The sequence below is a fragment of the Falco naumanni genome, chromosome 5, assembly GCF_017639655.2.
Source record: "Falco naumanni isolate bFalNau1 chromosome 5, bFalNau1.pat, whole genome shotgun sequence".
NCBI classification, from domain to species: domain Eukaryota; kingdom Metazoa; phylum Chordata; class Aves; order Falconiformes; family Falconidae; genus Falco; species Falco naumanni.
This window is the reverse complement of record NC_054058.1, coordinates 44,529,306-44,548,849: the sequence shown is the minus strand read 5'-3', so window position 1 is coordinate 44,548,849 and position 19,544 is coordinate 44,529,306. Positions and strand designations below refer to the sequence as shown.

The 19,544-nt window shown below is 39.6% G+C and overlaps 1 long non-coding RNA gene across 1 annotated transcript in view; it reads left to right on the top strand.

Moving 5' to 3' along the window:
* The first annotated feature begins 580 nt into the window (after nucleotides 1–580).
* LOC121089150 overlaps nucleotides 581–19,544 on the top strand; it is a 118,425-nt gene continuing 99,461 nt past the window's right edge. Inside the window, exons 1-2 of the long non-coding RNA XR_005828141.1 lie at nucleotides 581–6,303; nucleotides 17,675–17,831. This is a non-coding gene — a long non-coding RNA (uncharacterized LOC121089150). The remainder of the gene's footprint in view (nucleotides 6,304–17,674; nucleotides 17,832–19,544) is intronic.

Genomic DNA, 19,544 nt, shown 5'->3' with positions numbered 1-19,544 from the left:
TAAAAATATTCTCTGTTATTAAAAAGAAAATTCCCATATGGGCAGATGATTCTAGAACTTGTCACTTCAGGGCTTTTTATAACCTCCTTTGAAGGGTTTTTTTGCAAGTGCTCATGGAAACAACAGGATCACTGGCTTATCTAGTAGCATTACTTCTAAAACTTTAATGGAAATGTTGTGCAAAAATGAGCTACAAAATTACTTAAATAGATCATGTGGATTCACATTAGCCATGATACTGATTTAACTGGTAAGGAATATTTTCAAAGACTGTACTCTGTAAATCCTAAACAATTATTTTGCAATGGTAAAGCAAAACTAACCATTTTTACTTTGTTTTGAAATAGTATACAAAAATTTTAAACTTTTCTTTAAAAAGTATTTCTGTTAATGTACTGGAGGGCAAGACTCAGCATGTGCTAGAATTTTCTTTTACATTCATGATTTCTAGCACAGTTGCTTTTTTTCTTTTCTTTTTTAAAATGAATATCAGATCTTTGTAATGCCAGCAAGGATGTCCTGTTGCCAGGCAAAAATGGAATAAAATAAATAATCCCAGAAGGCAATAAATGGATTTTTTTTTTTGTTTGAGGTTTTTGTTTTGTTTTTTGTTGTTTGGGTTTTTTTTTAACTCTTTTTACTCTTAAAGTAACTTGAGTAACATGCAGGGTTTCAGAACAAGATGTGGTTTGTGTTTATTTTGGTAATAGCTGCCATATGTTATTTTTCTTTTTTCTTCAATCATCTCCTCTCATAAGGGGGGTTGAACACTAACAGAACATAACTCTAAAGAGAGTCACCCCAAATACATTCCATTGTGTTTTATAAACTGATGCAATCAAAGTGCTTGTTGGCCAGGGTAAGTATACCTAAATAATTTTTGCTTATAAAATAGTGGTTAAACATAACAGACATGCAGAACCTTAAAGCTAGTTTTCAAAGATGTCTGAAAGAAAGAGAAGGAGAATAGGGATTTCCTCAGTATTGGACTTTGCTGTCAGAGTTTCTGAAAGACTTATGATAATATAGTGGTAACCAGCCAGTGCTGTCATGTACTATTAAAAGTCATACATAATGATACACTTCTTGATATATCTTTTTGTGCTGGCTGTGGCGTGATCTCCTTGCAAAATGGACATGAATCATGCCTAAGACATGCATGTGCTTTTCCCCCTTTCTCCTAAAAGGTATTGAGGCAGAAAGAGGGCAGCTTCTCACTGCTGTTGGAGGGTGAAACAGTAAAGCTGAGACTGACAAATGCATTTAGGAGCTTGATTCCCGTTGAAATCTATAGGAATTGGATGCTTAAGGGCACTTGCAAATGTGGGACTGATTTTGGCTAGGCTGCATAACAGTATTATCGGGAGGATTCATGGGTGGGATCAACCAGCATGTTTTGGGTTCCACTTCCATTCTCATGTTGGTCCTATCCATTGTTTAAACAGTGTTAGTGAGCCCTTGGACCACCATCAGTGATGAGTTTGTTGACAGCTTGTTCTTTGTGATGGTCAAGCTGAGCTTTCCATTGACAGTAGCCCACAGCAAAGATGACTCAGTTTCTGTGTGTTGTCTTTCCTTATTTTGATTCCTGCATCAGCCACAGATGCCTTAGTGCATGATGTGTGTGGTTTCTCACTTTTTAACTTAAAAATATAGTCCTTCCTGCAACCAGTAGCATACATTTTGCATTAGTATTTAAGAAAGGAAGGATTCCATACTTTGGAAAGCTGCTTGTTTCTTGGGTTGTTTTGTTTGTTTTATGTTTGTGTGCAACTAAATCTAAATGTCCCCCTCTCCCCTATAAAAAAAAAAAAAAAATCCTGAATTTGTGTGGTAGCCTGTTTTGTAGCTACAGTTGTTGCAAAGGTGAGGTGACAGGTGCTGCCTCTGGGTCTTTCTCTCTGATATTTGTGTCCCATCTTCTGTATACCCGCAGTTCACATGCTCTGAAATTAAATGTAAAACATGCTCAATGTTTATATCTACTGTCACTACATTGTGCAAACATAGCCATCAATGTCTTCTGAGCTGCAGTCTGCCTTGAAGATTTTCTTGTGGTGCTGCCCACACAAGAGGTTCTGCAGATGGAAGTTGTAGCAGAAGCTCCCAGCCTTTGCTTTTGATCCTGAGGTGGAAACTGGAGATAGAACTTGCTTATTGGCAGATAAAAACACAAAACTGTTGAGTACAGCCTGGATATATTTAAAACAAATTTGTATTATAATGAATCTGGATGTATGAAAGGTGATATGGAGGCAGTAACTCTTCCAACAGTGCCACTCTGCATGAGACGTGCTCAGGGTTGAGTGGTAGGAAGGTGGCTGTGCTATTTTGTAGCTTCTTCCCTCTCCATCTGCAGCATGGCCTCTTGATTACTGCTTATAAAAGCATCAGAGCTGAAACTGAGTAGAGGATGAAAATCCCATAAATTCCAAGACATTTTTAAGTTTTAGCATTTTGTTAGCCTTGGTTCTTTCCCAGATACTTGGATCGCCAAAGTATTTTTTTTGAAAACAGTTTCTCAATGGGGCTGCACGTGTGTATAATATGTTATAGTTTACCTTAAATATATATGTGCACTGCAAAGTAAAGTTACACATTGCTATGATGTAATATATTGCTTTCAGAAAAAGGTCAAAAGGGAAAATTATCTTGGCAGACTGAAGGAAGTTTCTCATGGCTTGGCTGCTTCCCCTCCAATTTCAGTATAGTTTGAGTTCGTAAGAGCGTTAGGTTAGGGAATGAAAATGCAGTGTAGCAAATGTCTAGCATCTCTTCATTTTGAAATAGCAGTCTTCAGGATGTCTTGGAAGTTTGGCACAGTTTACACTGAGATAGATATAATTCCCAGAATGCTTCTCTGCTTTTTCTTGTCATTTACCCTTTGCAATGTCCTTCCAAATGTGATCCATAGGTTCTACTAAAACATAACCTACTCACAAAAGTTTAGTGTCTCAAATAGTTGGGAAGGCAAATTGTCAGTTTTCATGTCTATGTGAGTTTAAAGCGCTAATGATAACTACCTGTGTCTGTATCTGTGTTACAGTTAAAGATGTGACTGCAACATGTATAGATATTGCTTTGCAAACAAATATTGGTCTAGCTAGCCTAGACAACAGCACTGAAGTTACAAGAGCGTTGAATTTGGCTTCAGCTGTACAAATCTGGGCAGTATGCTGGTACTATGTCGTAACTGAAGACTCTGCAGAACTACTTTGCTTATAGCTAATGAGTTTTGGCATAAATCAGCTTCAGTCCTGACTTTGACTGCAACTTACAAGTAGCCTGAAACTCATTCTGAAGAAAGAGAAGATACTAATGAAACGAGTCAATTTGAAGAAACAAAACAGCCAAGGTGCAAGAGGTGATGTTGCATCTTATGACTAATTGCTTGATCTTATGACGGCTTTCTTGATGGGGAAGCACTAACTTTGCAGCAGCAGCAGCCAGACCATGTCTGTCTGGCTTTTGGTCTCAGCTTGACCAAGAAGCTGTATTTATATGCAGTTTCATACAGACCATCCAACTATTTTCTTTGTCTTTTTCATCTCCAGCCTAAACTAGTTTTAGTGTGCTTTGTCAGCTATTATGATAGTCGTTATTGCACATATTGTCATTAATGCCACATACATGAATTGGGTTCCAGGAGCTCATGAGATTTAGAAAAAAATCCATGTGCACCTGACTTCTGTTTGCTTCCCAAGATTTTGACTCTCTGGAGGTTCACACTTTTAAACTTTTCTTTAGAATCATGAACTCCATTATAAATTGCTTTTGAAAAGGCCAATGCCCTCATTCTTCCAAGAACAATGTAAGAGTCTGGGTTTGATTCCCTCATCTGAGTAGTCTCTTACTTCTTCCCTGAACATGCCAGCCTCTAGACAGCCATGTGAAAGGTGGGGATTGCCACCTTCTGCTTTGATAGTGCTTCTGAGTGAAAGTGTGTTATACCCAGTGTTTTACTCTGGTCTTGGCGTGGCACTTGTGCTACAAGCCTCTCTGTTGGGTTGATCAGCAGACAAAGCACAGGGCTGATAGCTTGTGATCAGTAGGCATGAGATGGGCCCTTGAAATGCTCAGCTGAACCAAGGTCTTGGCATGCAGAGTAGTAGAACGTCTGGCACTTGGCTAACTTCACTGGTGAGAGTTAAAGCACTGATGACTTTCCAGGTGCCAGAGCTTTGAAAGCAGATTTATTTTTATAAATACAGCAGAGCCATTTGGCATGAGGTAACAAGTCACTGTGCCTCAATAGGTCTGTATGCTCCGTGCTCTTAGTATGTGTCAGGCACAAGTAATTTGAGTGAGCATAATCCATAGTGAAGGGAGCTAAGCTGCTGGGAGTTACTTTGCATTTTTTTTTTGTTGATTTGCACAGCCAGTTACTGTAGAACAGCTGAGGTGTGATACTTGATGAGCTTCCAGTGATTCATTTGAACCTTTGAACCTCCAGACACCTAAAAATGTGTGTGGATGTGGCAGTAATGATGTAGAAGCAACTTATCTGAAAGTTCTTTCATCTACTAGTTGGTCAGGGAAGACACTTAAGCTTACATTTGTATGAGAGGGGAGCAGCTGGCAGGGCATTTTTCCACACTGCTTTGGAACTTGCACTTCCCTCAATACCAAAATAGTTCTGGGACATGCTGCAGTGGCCCACTTGTTTTTCTTAGCAGTAAGGGGTTGGGAGGATTCTGGTGGAAGATTGTAAATATATCTTTTCAGCTGTTGGGCTATGTTTATTATCAAGTAAAAGGGAGCTACTGCTTTAGTATATCTTTATAACTGACACTCTAAAAATATAATCTCAAGCAAAGGGTAAGCATCCCTGACTTTAGAGAGTGACTGTATTCATATGGAGTACCAATGAAAAATCATACACGAGAAAGGAGGCATATAATTTTGTTGAAAACTAGCAGAATGTGTAACACTGTATATGTATTAAGATACTGAGAATAAGATTTTCTAATGAATTGAGAGTAAGTGAACTGGTATTTACTCTGTAATTTTAGCTATAGCAAGTCTACTTAATATTGGATTGCCATTTGCTTCCTTCCTATGAACATACATAATCACTCCAAGTAGCAAAATATTTGAGGGTGGAATTGTGGTTACAAAAGACAGAAAATGGGAATTAATTTTTCAGCTTATTTCAGTTCTGTAGACTTTGTAATGTTCAAACGAAAAATATTGCCTCCCACCAGTCTTCACATTGTATATTTGCTCCAATAAATGGAAGATAGGAGGAATGATAGTGTTAGGGGTTTGAAAACAGGCTTTCACATATTAATGGCTGTAATGGCACGATAAATGTCAGAACAGAAACAAAGTCATTGAAAACAATGTAACTGCAAATAGGAGTGAAGAGCAGGAAATTGCCAGTGGATTGGTCAGTATAAGAGAGTAATGTCTCCCACCTTGTTTTATAACTTCTACCTCACTCTCCTTCAAAATTTTTAGGAGGATGGGCAGAAAAATGTAATATTACAAGGCTGTCCTAACTCTATATAGAAGATGATGGGCTTGTAGCTCATGAACAAATATATCCCAAGCTTCAAGATGCCATGGGATCATATTTCATTTACATCATAAGTTATAAGTGATCTCTGCATTAGCTTTTCCCTTCCTTCCATCACCTTCTACCTTCCAAAGTTCTTCTAAATAGATTACATCTCGTTAGGGTTATATTTGCTTGCTAATGGCTATTTTTGGCTTATCAAATGGCCCACTCTGCCACTGAAGCTTCTCTAATTCAGAAACTTACTTAGAATGAAAATTTCAAAGCCCTGAAGTCCCATTTTCATAGGTGACTGATGAGCCTAAGTCACTTCTGCTACTTTTGAAAATTTTCACCCAGATTTTTTTTTTTAATTTTAATTTTATTTACAGACAACTAGGTACAAGCAGAGAACAAGTTTGAAAAATTTTCTCATAGGCATGATTTAAAATGCAGGCTTACTGTTTGTTTAAAGAAGGCCAAACTCACCTACCCTCTGCTGTGTAGTTTTGTATGTGCTGATTAACTTGAATCAGATCCTCTCATGGCTAAGATCTTTCTACTTCTTAGGAGATCTTACAGAGGCTGCTGAAGATTTCCTGAGAAAAGCAGTCTGCAGCATCGGAGGTTGCACGTGGGTGGAAATACAACCATAATAGAAAGACTTCGATTGATTTTTGTCTGGAAGCAAGATCTTAATGAAATGGCTGCAGCCAGCATGACATAGCCCTGTGAGTGTGATGAGGATGCAGAAAGGTGCCTCACATCTGTTACCCACAGTAGTGTGGACTTCAAGCACAGTGCGGGTAAGAACCCAAGTCTTCTATTTTGTTAAGTCTGGCAGGAGTAATCAAATGATCTGTTACCTACAAAGAGTGAGGAAAATTTTTACAATAGAGCAGAGAGGAAGGCATTAACACATTTTTTTTAAGGAATAATGTGTGCCATTGTGCTCTTCCCTATTCATGAAGGATGAAATAAAACTAGAACAGGTGCAGGGAAGGGCTACGAGGGTGATCACAGGAATGGACAGCATATTATAAGAGCCCATAAAAGCTTTGTTTTCATGTGCTAAATAAGCCCACGTCTCTATAAATATATGGGAGGGGAAAATATAGTTGGGCTGAAAAACAATGTGGGGATAAGAACATGTGGGTGTGAACCAGGCTAAAATAGAGTAAGGTTTTTAAAACCATCTAACCTTCGAGTAGGAGGTGTGAGAATGGGAGCCCTAGCTTCTTTTAGGACTGACTAGTTTAGGAAAGCAACATCAAGCAGAGTACAACCTGGAGATTGAGGTGATTCTTTTCTATCCTGTTCCCACGTAGCTTTTACAAGGAGAAACAGTAACAGAAATGTTAGCAGTATCTCTGTTTTAGAATTCACAGAATGGTTGAGGTTGGAAGGAACCTCTGGGGATCATCTTGTCCAACCCCTGCTCAAGCAGGGTCAGCTAGAGTAGGTTGCTTAGGGCCATGTCCAGCTGTGTTTTGAATATGTCTAAGGATGGAGACTCCACAACCTCTCTTGGCAACCTGGTCTACAGTTTGATTGCCCTCACAGAGTAAAAAAATGGTTTTGTGTTCAGATGGAGTTTCATGTGTTTTAATTTGTGCCCATTCCTCTTACTGAGAAGAGCCTGCCTCCCTTTTCTTCATTCCCTCCTATCCAGCATTTATACATGTGAATAGGATCCCCCTTAGCCTTTTCTTCTTTGGGCTGAGCGCTTGAAGCTCTCTAAGCCTCTCATGTCAGATGCTCCAGCCCCTTAATCATCTAAGTTACCCTTTTCTGGGCTCACTCCAGTAAGTCCCTGTCTTGCATTGGGGAGCTGTGCTGGTTTCGGCTGTGATAGAGTTAATTTTCTCCATATCAGCTAGTATGGGGCTGTGTTTTGGATTTGTGCTGAAAACAGTGTTGATAATACAGGGATGTTTTTGTTATTGCTCAGCTGTGCTTACACGGTCAAGGCATTTTCTGCTCCTCATACTATCCCACCAGCAAGTAGGCACAAGAACTTGGGAGGGGACACAGTTGGGACAGCTGGCCCCAACTGACTAAAGGGATATTCCATACCATATGATGTCATGCTCAGCATGTAAAGCCAGGGGAAGAAGGAGGAAGTGGGGAACATTTGGAGTGATGGCATTTGTCTTCCCAAGTAACTGTTACACATGCTGCAGCCCTGCTTCCCTGGGGATGGCTGAACCCCTGCCTGCCCGTGGGAAGCGGTGAATGAATTCCTTGCTTTGCTTTGCTTGTGTGCGCGGCTTTTGCTTTACCTGTTAAACTGTCTTCATCTCAACCCACAAGTTTTCTGGTTTACTCTTCTGATTCTTTCCCCCTTCCCAGCAGCAGGGGAGTGAGTGAGCAGCTGTGTGGGGCTTGGTTACCAGCTGGGGTTAAACCGTGACAGGAGCCCAGCAGTGGACGCAGCACTCCAGCTGTGTATCACCAGGGGAAGGACCACCTACCTTGACCTGTTGGCAATGCTGTTCCTAATGCAGCCCAGGAGGCTCTTGTCCTTCCTTGCTGCAAGGGCACATTTCTGGCTCATGGTCAACATGTTGATTGGAAAGACCCCAAGGTCCTTCTCTGCAGAGCTGCTTTCCAGCCAGTCAGCCTCCAGCTTGTACTGGAGCCTGGGATGGAGTCCTGCACCCAGGTGTGAATAACATTTCCCTGTGTTGAACTTCATGAGGTTTTTCTCTGCACATTTCTCCTTGCTGTTGAGGTCCCTCTGGAACACGTGTTAGCCACTCCATCCAGTTTTGTAGCATCTGTGAACTTGCTGAGGGTACACTCTGTCCTGTCATACAAGTCATTAATGAGAGTGTTAGACAGTAGTAGCCCCAGTAATGACCCCTGGGGTGTACCACCAGTGACTTGGCTGTGCACAACCCTCTCAGCCTGGGCATTCTTGTTTTCAATCCACCTCACTGTCCACTGATCTAACCCATACATTGGCAGCTTGTCTATAAGGAAGTTTAACAGAGACAGTGTCAAAGGCCTTACTAAAGTTTAGACTGCAAAGAGTTTCAATAACTTGCCAAGAAATGACTCTTAATAGCACTTAGACAAAGTAGGATAACATAAAGAAAATAGTGAGCTTAGGAGAGATGTGACAACCAGAAGTAAAACCCTAGTAAAGGTAAAAGTAAAGATCCTTATGTTTTTCAGAGCAAGAACTGAACAAACTGATTTTACAAATTACCTCGTCTACTTTGCACAACAGCTTGTACACAACAGCTTTTGCCTTTAAAGTTACTGATATGGAAATATATAGAATAAAATTAATTCATAAAATTATATATTATAGTTTCAACAAATTACTTTTAATATGTACAAAAAGTTGATCACTGTTACTGGTATTAGGCTGTTTCCAGCACTAGGGTGTTGTGAAAAAGAAAAAACAACTATGCCCTTTTTCAGCTACTTTTTTTTTATGCTGTCAATGTTGACATTTGCACCATAAAAGAATGCTCTATCTGTCCAGTGGATAAAGCTGGCTTTTGGAAACAGGATTCCTGGATATTTAAATTACAGGAAGAGAAACTGCATGATAAGAGAGAGTGATTGTGGTGAGGTCAAACAGAGTAGACCAATAATGCAGAGTTATATTTGATTCTGCAGGCAGTTCAAAACCAGCCTTAGGGTATGAGTGTCCTGTACTGTATTAGCTGCGATCTACTGGTGACACTAAAGTCAGATTTCCAGATTTAAGTGTTTAAGCATACATTTATGCCTGTATGAAGAAGCAGTAATGATGGTATTCTAAAAGAACACCAAATAAAGCAGTATCTTAATTAAAGAGAATGTAATTATTGTACAATAAGCATATTTCATCCTTTTCTGTCAGAAATGATGTGGATCAAAGTTAGTAGATGATTCAAACTTTTTAAGTTTTATCAAAGTGTTTTAATTAAAAAGCAAAATAGAGGCTGGCTTTTTAGACAGCCTAGTGCTGCCAGTTTCAAATGCCATACTACAAGGCGTGAACAGGTGTTAACAACACTCTTCATCTTTCCAAAGCAAAATTAAAGCAGCACAGCTGTATGCAGTATGCCATTTTAAAACAGGCTTTCTGTATAATTTGAACAATGTTTCAAGCATACTCCATTACATTTTAAGACAAACAGCTTCTCAAATGACTTTATAAGTGCTTTTTTTAAGACATGCAGTTTTTGTGATGTTTACATAGAGACTCTTTTTAAAGCTAGAAAACAATTTTAGTAGTTCTCAGATACAGGCTATTCTTTAGTAAGAATAGGTCCTTCCAGCTGAGGTACTTAATGCTGGAAGAAAAGCCAGTCTCAGACACTCCTCCTAAGAAGAAAAAAATGCTTACAAATTTAGTTCAGGCTGTTCAGATGCTCAAATTATGTCATCCTAAACTTGGTATCTTGAGGCCTAAGCAGGCTGTTAGTTGACAGCAGCGCAGACATGTATTATGGCATCCTGTTCCCTGAAAAGCTTAAACAAGAGGGGAAGCCTGTAGACTCTGAGACTGTTGCAGTCTACACTCACAGAATAGCACATAAAACATTCATTAAGCCAGAGTTAGCCCTTAGCCTGTCTCAGTCACCAGAGGCATAGACGTGAAGTGATAGCACACCACCACTACCCCAGAAATGCCTCCAATTAAGAGGAAAAAAAAAAAAGAAAAAAAGAGAATGAGGAGAAGAGAACAGGGAGATGAGAATGAAAAAAACACCCAAAACAACAGATAAGTTTAGCTTTGATTGTCACATTTCATATAACAAGAGCTGTCTACTCAAGACAATGCTAACAGGATTTACAGTTTCAGTAAGGAAACATCCACAAAGATTTACCCAAGCCATCACTATATTCCCACCCCCAGGCCAGAAAACATGCTGAAGGAATACCATACTAGTTGTCTCAATCTCATCTTAACCTGCACCTGCTTGGTTTGTACTCTAAACAGTATTTCAGAGGAGGTGGAGCTTTAAATTAATATTAACCCAAGAAGTCCCCAGAATATCCTTCTCCCATTCATCCTACAGTTCCTATTTGGAGTTTAATGAGGCCATAATGGGAAAAGTACTTCCTGCAGCCAAAAGAACAGTTACCTTCAATTTAATATACTAATAATTGCTAACATTTAAGTGATAAAGTGTTTATTTTTTGTGTGTTATGTACCACAGGAATACTATTCCTTTAATTGAAATGATTTAATTCTACTCTATTGAGTCATTCTGTTAATTCTTTAGTTTGAACCACCTGTTTTAAAGCAATAAGCTCAATAAACAAAAATATTTGAATTCATATCTGAACTCATACCCAGCTAGCCTATAGCTAGACATTGCTGGAGTGTGGTCTTAGCATTTATCCTAAAATCTGAGAAAGTGTCCTAGAAATACTGGTTAGAATGGTGATTTTCAGAACTGACCTGTTGTTGGGGCGTAGATAAAACCATGAACAGGAGATATTGCAAAAAGGTTTGTCTGTAACAAATTATGAGAAAATGTCTTTTGGAGTACTGAGATTTAAAAGGACTGTGCACCAAGCTCTCTCTGTTGTAGGTGGATATCAGAAATACCTCCTCACAACAGTGTTAAAGTGGGAAGAATATGTAGGTGGGAAGAATATCCATGTCTATTAATCTAAACACAGCTTGAATAGCTACATTTTTCAAGCAGAACTACACCAAAGCTTGAAGATTTGAAGAGTCAGAGGGCCAGCTTACATTGTGCTTACTTTGATGGTATTTTTCTGTGCTCCATATGACTGTGTGGTAACTGCTTTTTAAAGAAAAATTATTTCAGTGAAGGTGCAAGTATTACTGAGCATGTGCGTATCTCTAACATATCCCTTTAAAAGGGGGATGTCTTAAATCATGTCAGGATGAGCCGGTCCTGTAACCATTAAAGTCAAAAGCAAAACTCTCACTAATTTATAGAAAGAGGTGGTTAAAGAGGGTTTCTGGAAGGCTTTAAATGATGAACATGATTCAATTTAAATTTGAAGTAAATTATTTCCATAAATATATTTGCTAATCACCTAGGGCCTTTGAAAGTGTTTGCCTAATAGTCTATACAAGCATTTAAGGGAGTGATATTGAATAATAGCAATAGAAAGCTTTCTTCAAAATGCTAGTTTGTAACAACTTGAAACTTGGAGAGAAACTTGAAGTTTGTTTTCTTATGCTGATGCCTCTCAAGGAACTAGGACCTGCAGAAAGCAAATAGATTCTGGTAAGTTTCCTTATTAAGTTTGAATTATGCCCTTAAAAATTAGAACAGATTTTCCAGGAATTCATCTTTCAGGGCTACAGAATATATAGTTACCTTCAGAAATTTAATATGTGTAAATGGTCTCTTTAGGCAGTTTGGTAATGACACCTCATGTTTCCTCACCAGTTACTGAATGGCTTCTAGGCAATCATGAGGCTCACCCTAATTTCTGACAAGCTTGCTACCCTAGGAAATCCATTTCATTTTTAGCTTCAGCCAGTATAACCTGGAAATATGCTCTTCTTCTAAAATGAGCAGAATTTCTTTTGCCACATTATGAAAATGGATTCCTGAAACAACTTGCTGGCTTAGAGGTAGTAGACTGTAGTTTCTCTAAGCAGTTGTTTTCATGTCTCTTTTTTTTTCTCCTAATGGTTTTTATCAACTCGATTTAGTTACTGATGGGATCTGAATTGAGAACAGATTTGGGAAGGCAAGAGCTTTCCTGCTTTAGGTTCCTCAACAGAGAACATCTAAGTGGAGTTCATTGCAGTGGGGATCATTAACTGTAACTCAGCTGGATGGAACCATTTCACTATTGATTATGTCTGTACAGTATCAATTTTACAGGATACCAGTAGTTCTCATAAATCTGTATTAACGCTGATTGTAAATATTGTATAGTGTTTACCACAGAGATCAAGTGTTTAATTTTGCTCATGTGACTTGCAAGGTCAACTTTGCTATGATGTTACAGTATTACTGGTGGACATAATGGAAATTTTTGCACTTTTGTTTGTATTCTAGTATAGGTATAAGAAACAGGATCTATAATTGATTAGTTTCTTATTTGTCTTTGCATACAGACCCCACTGCTACCTTAAGGCAGGCATTGACTCTTCTGTTATTTCAATAGAGCCCACATTTTAGTCTATCATAACAGTATTTGAGTGTCATTCTGCAGTCCTTTGGGTAATCTGCTTACACATCTGTACTGTACTTGATCTCTCTCATCCTCTCCTGAGGGGGTGAAGATGATCTGCTGGAGTGTTTCATTTGACCGCAGGTTTGGTTTGTTTGTTTGTTTTGCTGTAGATGTCTCGCTTTGAATATGTTAAAGAAGGTGTGGCTGAAACTGTTACAGGTTCATCAATGTACTATGGTTTCTGTAGGGAGGATTCTTGGATAACTGTAGCTTGCTTGTGCTAACTTGTTGGTTTGACAGCAATTACATCTTCTCCTCTCCCATACTTTTTTATTAATAAAGTCCTTCTTAATAAACTAAGAATTTTAAGTACTTTCTGCTGTTTAGCTTTTCTCTTGAAAATAGAAGAAGCTGAAGACACAAAACGTTTCTGATAAATTAAATGTTGAACATTCAGTTCATGATGTGGAAAAATGGCAAATCTGATGCCTCATGTGATTTTTTTTTGTGGTTCAGCACCAGATTGTGCTTAGGTTATTTTCTTTCTTTTTCTTTGGCTAGACTTTCAAACCTCAAAAAAAGTTAAATCAGAATCAGTGTGTTCCCACAGAGTTCCTTATTTATTAGATTAGTAAACAGCAACAAAAACATCTTATCAGAGAACTTTCAAATACCCTGAATCACCACTTAGTTTTCCAGTAAGGTAGTTTTATTGTTGGGACCGCATAAGGCAAAATCCTAGTTTGAAACATAAACAATGATTTACCATTTAGGTAGCATGTTATATCCATGCTTTTGATTTGTACTAGCCCACAGCCTGTAAAACTGCTTCAGGATGGTGTCTGCTGGGTGTGCATGCTGGAGTAGTAAGCCTGTAATGTCTGTAGCAGCATATGAAACCTCACAGACTTCTCAAGTAAGTCTGCATTATGGAGTTTAATATCATCTCATTAGGCACTCCCAGATATTTGCAACCCTGTATTTACATGGTTCAATACAGATGATGCTGTAAATTGACATGCTGACTAGTATTGATTTGTGACTAAAACCAGTTACGAAGATAACCAGTGTCACCTTGTTGGTTGCAAAATGTTAATCCATCCATTTAATACTGGAATCTGACAGAGAGTCTGAGAGACAGTGGAAATCCACGGCCTTTTCTGCATGAGGAGATCTAGCTGGCAAACAGTCTGTTGGCATAGCGCAGCTAGCAAGTTCTTTTGGCAGAATGCATTCACATTTGGCTGCTTTTGTTGGCGATATATTTCTTCATGGCTTCAGACTGTATTGGCAAAATATATGCAGCATGTAAGAGGATCTTGGTAACTGTAATGCTGTGCAGTACTCATCTTAAAGCCAAATGTGCTTCATTCTACACATGTTAGGTCGTCATTACTGCTGAATCTGGGGACACATGAAAACAGCTGATTCTCCAGCAGGAAAAATGTGCTGGAGTTTTAAAGCTCATTCGAGGATGTCCTTACAGCTATGTGGATAGGCCATGTGCCTGGCTAATTCAGTTGTCTGCGCAGATAAGATTGTTCCTTGTCCTTAGGACAGCTGAGTCATCGCTTGCTGTGAAGGGTGATAGGGTCTGTGGGCAGTCTGAGGTGTCTGTAGAGCCAACTATATTAACATGTCGTTATTTGGCATGAAACTAGGTGAGACTGCTTTTGAATATTGGATACTGAGCAACCATCCTTTAAGAAATGAGGGAGCTGTGCATTAAAGGCACAGAAACTGCTTCCTCAAGACTGTACTTAGTTTTCTCCACACTTTTTCCTATTCCCATCATAGAATCATAGTATTACTTAGGTTGGAAGGGACCTCTGGAAGTTCACCTAGTCCAATCCCTTGCACAAAGCAGATTCAACAGGATCAGGTTTCTCGGGGCCTTGTCTATTGAGTCTTCACCACCTGCAAGGACATAGATTCTAGAGCCTCTCTGGGCAACCAGTTTTTTGACTACTTTCTTATATCTACTTGGAATTTCCCCTGTTCAGCTTGTGTCTATTGCCTCTTGTTCTGTTGCTGTGCATCTCTGAGAGGAGCCTGGCTCCATCTTCCTTGTTTCTTCTGATGAGATAGTTGTAGACAGCAATAAGGTCTCCTCTAAGTCTTAAGAATGCATCTTAGTATGCTTTTTTTTTTTCCTTTGAATGGACAAAACCAGCTCTGCCATCCTTTCTGTGTACATCATGTGCTTCAGCTCCCAGGCAACTTGCTAGCCTTCTGCTGGACTCACTCCAGCACATCAATGTCTTTCTTGTGATGGGGAGCCCCAAACTGAACACGGTACTCAAAGTGATCGATAAAATAGCAAAGCTCTACTGGTAAGTGGGGTGATGCTGCCTGCTGTAGGATGGGCAAGGTTTGGTTCTATAAGCAGAGCCAAGATGCCCTGAATGAGTGAACATTAAAGAATAACAATGTCTAATGAGAAGTCTGGTTTTCTACAGGTGTAGTGGTTCTGATGGTGAATGCCACATGTTGTATACTGCATAACTTCTGCAACTATCATGTCCCTTGTGGGCTTGCTCAGGTGGAGAAATAAGGTGTTTGCACTACCTGTTGAAGTCAGAGATATGCCAATTCCATCTGCCATATATACCAATTGTTTGAGGGAGCATAGAAGAGAGCACTGTGATGGTATGCATTAATCAGACAGTGACTGGGTTTTTTTTATCACACATGCAGAATTTGTTTTAGCAATTAATTTGGGGGGATTTCCACCTAATACAAGATAACATCAAGCTGGAATTTCAGAAAATAGACCTTTATCAAGCTTAATTTACGATATGGGCAGTGCAAAGTGCTGACCTTGGTATCTATAGCTCCTTCTGAGTAGGAAGATTCATAGAAGATCTTCTTCTCCATTGGTGTTCAATACTACTATAAAATGAAGCAAGGAAGATGATATAGGTCTTTGACTAAAAGGGATTGTTTTTCATGCTGTGTTGTGGATTCTGAGTTGCTAGTGTTTTGATTTTCTGGTCAAGAATGCATCTGAGTAAGCTTTTTTTTTTTTTTCCTTTGAAAATTGCAGCATGTATTCATGCAGTTTTCAGTCTTTCAGGATTTGTTATAAGACTCTGCAACAAGAGGGAGTTTATGTTCCGAGTTTAGAAAAGAGAGCTTCTCTGATCTATTTCTTTCCCATTTACCATGTAGAGTACTCTATATGGTAAAACATACCCTCCAGACCATTTCAGTCTATATGGTAGGATCTGATAGCTTAGAAATCCTAGAATAGCTTTGAATATCTGTGATTCCACTGTCCATCTAGAGCTCATTGTGGCGGGACCCTGGCTGCCCAGTAGTCTGGAAATGATGGAAACTACAACAGCTATAACAAAAGGTCTCTGAGAGGAGTGAATGTATGCCACAGGCTTACTGGGTGGGATTCATCTTACCAAATACAGACAATTCCTTGTCTGGAGTTCATTTATTGTGTATGGAGGGAAAGAGGCATTTCTAGGGCTTGGTTTTTTCATTTTGCAAGACAATTTATGTCATCCCGATGTCACTGTCTGAAATAAACCAGATGAATCAATTGTTAAATGCCCGTTTTCTCCATTGATTTTAGAGGAGGCCTGAGATGACTCTTTCAGCTCTAGAAGTCTGTGCCATAGCTGACTAAAGCTGGTTATAACAGGTTGCCTTTTATTGTAGTGGCAGCAGGCCAAGGGATAACTTATGTTGCTTGGGGGAACTGTTTTCACTTTCCCAACTTTTTCCGCTGGTGTTCTCAGGGGGACTGGAAGTGGAGCAGGAATGCATGCAAACTTGTGCTGGCTGGAAGTTGTTTTTCCTGGTTAAGAGCTCTTGTGTAATGACTGTTCCAGAATAAAGTGTTGAATTCATCCACGCCTAAAGTTTTCAACTTTTCAACCTATCTTCCTGGGTTGAGTTTTTTGAGCTTATTATGAAAGCAGACTTCACACTATCAGATGCACAGTGGGTTTTTTTTTTTGAGAAGATGCTACTGGCTGATCCTCAGTTTCCAGGATTTGAACAACCACACTATGCCCTGGTTAGTTTCTCAAGCGTTGGATTTCATTTCTTGAAGACATCTGTGTTTTCTTCTATTTTATTAAAAAAAAAGTACTGGTAGCTCTTCACTTCTGAGATTTTGGAGACAGTGGGGTGGATGAGTGAAAGTAATGTCCAGAGAATCAAACTCTTGGCGCCTATTTACCTTATCATACAGGGTGGGGATATGTGAAACCAGATAAATGGGATGAACAGGGTGCAGGGGGAGAAAAAAATGTAGCTATGAAGGAGGACATAATCAGGAAAGGAAGGAACAAGTCCCACTTATTTTTCCCCACAAGGTGTACCTGCTGAATTTATTGGTTTTGAGCCTGTGTGACCACCCACAATAGTGTACCCTGTGTTTGTGGATATCAGCTCACAGAAGTGAGCATTAACTATGAAACATGGAAGTTGAGGCACTGAGTTGAAGAGTGTCACATAAATTTAAAGTCAGTGGCCAAGGAAGAGCTGAGAATAGGTCCTGAGTGAGACCTGGCCAATAAATACATGGGGTACATTACCGCCATGCAATGATGACTGGTGACATATCCTGTTGGTACTGAAATTACAGTTGTACACCCTGCAATAATCATTAAGAACAACATGGCTGCAGTGTCAGTGCCATCTGTGGTAGTAGTTCTGAAAGCAGGTAAGGAACCCCACAACTACAATATACTATCAAACAAGTAGGAGGCATCAAGGACATCATTAGTGTACCATGTCTGTGCAGCAGCAACTAGTTTCTAAGGTAAAATTTGCAGATAACTTTACAATGTAAACTGCGTCCTGTGTAATGAGATTGTTCTCCTCCTCAAAACCTCAATAATATCTGCTGGATTGAGCTTGAGAAGCTTTCATCCTGCTTGAGACCAGGATGGTCTTTTGGCAAGACCAAGCCTACTGACCAGCTCTGTGTAGCCTGACTTCCTATCGTAAAGGAGAGTGAAAGGGGAAAAGCAAACCAGAAACCAGAACAAGCCATCTGATACACTGGGTAAAAACATTTCTTCATGGTTCTTTCAGGTGCCCGGCAGAATGGCATTGGCACACTTGGTCAACAGTGATCAAAACTACTTCCAAATGTGCTTTGGAGACAGCAACAAAGTGAAACAAACTGAAGAACTGTATCACAAGCGTAAATTCACGTCACAAATTTACACTATGCTCCTTCTTGAAACAGGTTCGTTTGTGTGTTTGGGCCAAGTAGTACCCTGTCTTGACTGTCAGGAAAAAGTGTCTTTTCACTTCAGTAGTTTGCTTGTTAATTGTCCTTCTGCCAAATACCTTGTCTCCAACTGTATCATTTTTACCATGTAATACATAAAGCAAAGTCATCTCCAGGCAAGGATACAGAACACAGGTTTTGGGAATGCTCTGGCAAATACCACCTTGTAAAAGCCTGTTTTCCACTGAACCAGAAGGCGTCTGATTCTGTATTTTCATGTGCAGGATGCCATTTCAGTTAGAGCAGTGCCTGTGGAATCTGTCCAGGATCTTAAAGTCCTGTCTTCTACTCACCGTCTTCTCCACATCATAGGAAATTCTGCTTAGTCATTGGGCTGCTGTTAGCTACTGTGAAGTGAGTCTGATCTGCATGCAGTATGAAAACAAATGACAAACCGTGATATTATGTCCAAATCAGAGTTGCTTTGTGGACTTCAGCTGTGAAGATAAACCCTTTGATAAAGTTTTTCCAGTACCCAGAAAAGTGGATCCATGTTTTTAGCTGGACCCACGATGTCTGTAAGATTGTTACAGGCATAGTCTTTGCTTGTGTCTATATCTCAGCAAGCTTTCAACTCTTTAGATGAAGTACCTAGGGTAGGGTAACTTCGATACTTTTTCAGTTACCTCACTAGTCAGTTCTCCAGCAGATTCAAAGAGCATCTGTGAACAGTCCTGCAGAAGATGTGTGGGTCAGGTAGAGACTCAGTGTCACAGAGCTTAGAAGAGGAAGGGGTGTCTTCCAGCTGCTGGTGGAAAGGTATGAGGCTTTCTGGTACTCAGCAGCATATTGCACACTTGAACTCTTAAAGTCCTCAGCAGGTTTGTTACAATTGCAGAACAGACATTGTGAGATACCTCTGTCAAAATTAGTTCATGTACTGTGGAATGCATTTTTGTGGTTTCAGTTGGCTGTGTAATGTATGAAAGACAACATTCTACCTACATATTTGCATTGCAGTGACTGGATAGGCTTGGAAAGAAACGCACTGTTGGATGATGGTAGAGGCACAGAACTTCCCCACGGGAAGAAGATGCAGTGACGACAATTGCAACAATGTGCATTATGCCAAATCCCAGACTGTTATGTGTGTTTCTAAAGCCTTGGTTCCTGGACTTAGATATTAGATCCCATATTTAAGGTGCAAAGGTTCAAGCATGTGTAATTACAGAAAGTGCAAACCTGAAAGATCAAACCAGAGGGCAATAAAGCTGTAAATGTACTTTGAAAAGCTCTCAACTTCTCTAGCAGTCTTGGGATTTTGGGGTATATTCATTGTTTTGGAATGTTAATCTTAACAGTATCATTATCTTCTGTTCTGCTTCTTTTCCTTTCCACTGCCATTGAGGACTTCTAACGACTACATATTTTAAAAGCACCCAATGTTTATTTTGAAATTATGTACATTTGTCATCTGGTGTTAGATTACTTCAACAATTTCAGAGGGCAAGTTGAACACAGCTGCTTCATTCATGGCTGAGCATTATTACAGCTGATTTTTAGGGGCTTTGAACCTGCTCCAGTTCCAAGCAGAAGTCAGTGGGAAGTAGGACTATGGCAATAGGCGCAAATAAGGCCATTTCTTCCCTGATACCCCGCTGAGCTGCTGTGGCAGCACAGGGGAGTCTCTACAAGCAGATTGTGTAACAGACTTTCAAGGACTTTGCT